Source organism: Oncorhynchus nerka, linkage group LG17 (genome assembly GCF_034236695.1).
Source record: "Oncorhynchus nerka isolate Pitt River linkage group LG17, Oner_Uvic_2.0, whole genome shotgun sequence".
Classification (NCBI taxonomy): Eukaryota; Metazoa; Chordata; class Actinopteri; order Salmoniformes; family Salmonidae; genus Oncorhynchus; species Oncorhynchus nerka.
This window is the reverse complement of record NC_088412.1, coordinates 45,361,138-45,365,158: the sequence shown is the minus strand read 5'-3', so window position 1 is coordinate 45,365,158 and position 4,021 is coordinate 45,361,138. Positions and strand designations below refer to the sequence as shown.

Here is a 4,021-nt window from a genome sequence, read left to right as displayed (position 1 = left end):
TGTGGCAAGGACTACTATTACACTCAACTGAACGACTTGATTAGTGTAGTGTTAGCTAGCTACATAGTTGTCTTTGCTGTCTTCGTACCCAAGATAATTGTGTAGTTTAGAGTGTGTAGTTTTATGTCGTCCTTAACATAGGAGACTCTGCTAGCTAGCCAACAGCTAGCCAACGTCTATCGAACAGAACTTCTGCACTCAACATTCCGGTCGCATGTCGCTTCGCTCCACAGGTAGTATCACATTTTTCATTTCATTACAGTACAACGGCTTGATTTGTTTGATCGTAGCTAGCTACATAGCTAGCTACATAGCCGTCTTTGTATCAAAGATAATTGTGTAGTCTAGAGCGATTTCCTAGGTTAGCTAGCCAGCTATTGTCGTTCTTTTAACGCAACGTAACGTAATCAACACTGCTAGCTAGCCAGCTAGCCCCGAATAGCAGCACAGTAGAAACTATTACACTCAACGGAACGACTTGATTAGTGTAGTGTCAACAACGCAGCCAATGCCAGCTAGCCTACATAGTCAACAACGCAGCCTCTGCCAGCTAGCCTACTTCAGCAGTACTGTATCATTTTAATCATTTTAGTCAATAAGATTCTTGCTACGTAAGCTTAACTTTCTGAACACTCGTGACGTGTAGTCCACTTGTCATTCCAATTTCCTTTGCATTAGCGTAGCCTCTTGTGTAGCCTGTCAACTATGTGTCTGTCTATCCCTGTTCTCTCCTCTCTGCACAGACCATACAAACGCTCCACACCGCGTGGCCGCGGCCACCCTAATCTGGTGGTCCCAGCGCGCACGACCCACGTGGAGTTCCAGGTCTCCGGTAGCCTCTGGAACTGCCGATCTGCGGCCAACAAGGCAGAGTTCATCTCCGCCTATGTCTCCCTCCAGTCCCTCGACTTCTTGGCACTGACGGAAACATGGATCACCACAGACAACACTGCTACTCCTACTGCTCTCTCTTCGTCTGCCCACGTGTTCTCGCACACCTCGAGAGCTTCTGGTCAGCGGGGTGGTGGCACCGGGATCCTCATCTCTCCCAAGTGGTCATTCTCTCTTTCTCCCCTTACCCATCTGTCTATCGCCTCCTTTGAATTCCATGCTGTCACAGTTACCAGCCCTTTCAAGCTTAACATCCTTATCATTTATCGCCCTCCAGGTTCCTCGTAGAGTTCATCAATGAGCTTGATGCCTTGATAAGCTCCTTTCCTGAGGACGGCTCACCTCTCACAGTTCTGGGCGACTTTAACCTCCCCACGCCTACCTTTGACTCATTCCTCTCTGCCTCCTTCTTTCCACTCCTCTCCTCTTTTGACCTCACCCTCTCACCTTCCCCCTACTCACAAGGCAGGAAATACGCTCGACCTCATCTTTACTAGATGCTGTTCTTCCACTAACCTCGTTGCAACTCCCCTCCAAGTCTCCGACCACTACCTTGTATCCTTTTCCCTCTCGCTCTCATCCAACACTTCCCACACTGCCCCTACTCGGATGGTATCGCGCCGTCCCAACCTTCGCTCTCTCTCCCCCGCTACTCTCTCCTCTTCCATCCTATCATCTCTTCCCTCTGCTCAAACCTTCTCCAACCTATCTCCTGATTCTGCCTCCTCAACCCTCCTCTCCTCCCTTTCTGCATCCTTTGACTCTCTATGTCCCCTATCCTCCAGGCCGGCTCGGTCCTCCCCTCCCGCTCCGTGGCTCGACGACTCATTGCGAGCTCACAGAACAGGGCTCCGGGCAGCCGAGCGGAAATGGAGGAAAACTCGCCTCCCTGCGGACCTGACATCCTTTCACTCCCTCCTCTCTACATTTTCCTCTTCTCTCTCTGCTGCTAAAGCCACTTTCTACCACTCTAAATTCCAAGCATCTAACCCTAGGAAGCTCTTTGCAACCTTCTCCTCCCTCCTGAATCCTCCTCCCCTCCCCCCTCCTCCCTCTCTGCAGATGACTTCGTCAACCATTTTGAAAAGAAGGTCGACGACATCCGATCCTCGTTTGCTAAGTCAAACGACACCGCTGGTTCTGCTCACACTGCCCTACCCTGTGCTCTGACCTCCCTCTCCCCTCTCTCTCCAGATGAAATCTCGCGTCTTGTGACGGCCGGCCGCCCAACAACCTGCCCGCTTGACCCTATCCCCTCCTCTCTTCTCCAGACCATTTCCGGAGACCTTCTCCCTTACCTCACCTCGCTCATCAACTCATCCCTGACCGCTGGCTACGTCCCTTCCGTCTTCAAGAGAGCGAGAGTTGCACCCCTTCTGAAAAAACCTACACTCGATCCCTCCGATGTCAACAACTACAGACCAGTATCCCTTCTTTCTTTTCTCTCCAAAACTCTTGAACGTGCCGTCCTTGGCCAGCTCTCCCGCTATCTCTCTCAGAATGACCTTCTTGATCCTAATCAGTCAGGTTTCAAGACTAGTCATTCAACTGAGACTGCTCTTCTCTGTATCACGGAGGCGCTCCGCACTGCTAAAGCTAACTCTCTCTCCTCTGCTCTCATCCTTCTAGACCTATCGGCTGCCTTCGATACTGTGAACCATCAGATCCTCCTCTCCACCCTCTCCGAGTTGGGCATCTCCGGCGCGGCCCACGCTGGATTGCGTCCTACCTGACAGGTCGCTCCTACCAGGTGGCGTGGCGAGAATCCGTCTCCACACCACGTGCTCTCACCACTGGTGTCCCCCAGGGCTCTGTTCTAGGCCCTCTCCTATTCTCGCTATACACCAAGTCACTTGGCTCTGTCATAACCTCACATGGTCTCTCCTATCATTGCTATGCAGATGACACACAATTAATCTTCTCCTTTCCCCCTTCTGATGACCAGGTGGCGAATCGCATCTCTGCATGTCTGGCAGACATATCCGTGTGGATGACGGATCACCACCTCAAGCTGAACCTCGGCAAGACGGAGCTGCTCTTCCTCCCGGGAAGGACTGCCCGTTCCATGATCTCGCCATCACGGTTGACAACTCCATTGTGTCCTCCTCCCAGAGCGCTAAGAACCTTGGCGTGATCCTGGACAACACCCTGTCGTTCTCAACTAACATCAAGGCGGTGGCCCGTTCCTGTAGGTTCATGCTCTACAACATCCGCAGAGTACGACCCTGCCTCACACAGGAAGCGGCGCAGGTCCTAATCCAGGCACTTGTCATCTCCCGTCTGGATTACTGCAACTCGCTGTTGGCTGGGCTCCCTGCCTGTGCCATTAAACCCCTACAACTCATCCAGAACGCCGCAGCCCGTCTGGTGTTCAACCTTCCCAAGTTCTCTCACGTCACCCCGCTCCTCCGCTCCCTCCACTGGCTTCCAGTTGAAGCTCGCATCCGCTACAAGACCATGGTGCTTGCCTACGGAGCTGTGAGGGGAACGGCACCTCAGTACCTCCAGGCTCTGATCAGGCCCTACACCCAAACAAGGGCACTGCGTTCATCCACCTCTGGCCTGCTCGCCTCCCTACCACTGAGGAAGTACAGTTCCCGCTCAGCCCAGTCAAAACTGTTCGCTGCTCTGGCCCCCAATGGTGGAACAAACTCCCTCACGACGCCAGGACAGCGGAGTCAATCACCACCTTCCGGAGACACCTGAAACCCCACCTCTTTAAGGAATACCTAGGATAGGATAAAGTAATCCCTCTCACCCCCCCTCCCCCTGAAAAGATTTAGATGCACTACTGTTCCACTGGAGGTCATAAGGTGAATGCACCAATTTGTAAGTCGCTCTGGATAAGAGCGTCTGCTAAATGACTTAAATGTAAATGTAAACCATTACGGATTATGAAGGGAAAACCAGCTACGTGGTGAACACAGATGCTTCTCTCCTATACAAGCTGAACACTTTTTTTTTTCATTTCGAGGTAAACAACACTGATCCTCCTACGAGGGCCCCCGCTGCTAAAGATGACTGTGAGCTCTCGATCTCTGTGGCCAACGAGAATAACACTTTCAAGCATGTGAATAATCGCAAAGCAGCCAGCCCAGATGGCGTCCCTGACCGCGTCCTTAGAGCATGC

The 4,021-nt window shown here is 52.2% G+C and overlaps 1 pseudogene; it reads left to right on the top strand.

Annotated features, from left to right (window-relative positions):
* The first annotated feature begins 214 nt into the window (after positions 1-214).
* LOC135561353 (uncharacterized) lies at positions 215-3,768 on the top strand (annotated as a pseudogene).
* Positions 3,769-4,021: the final 253 nt, after the last annotated feature.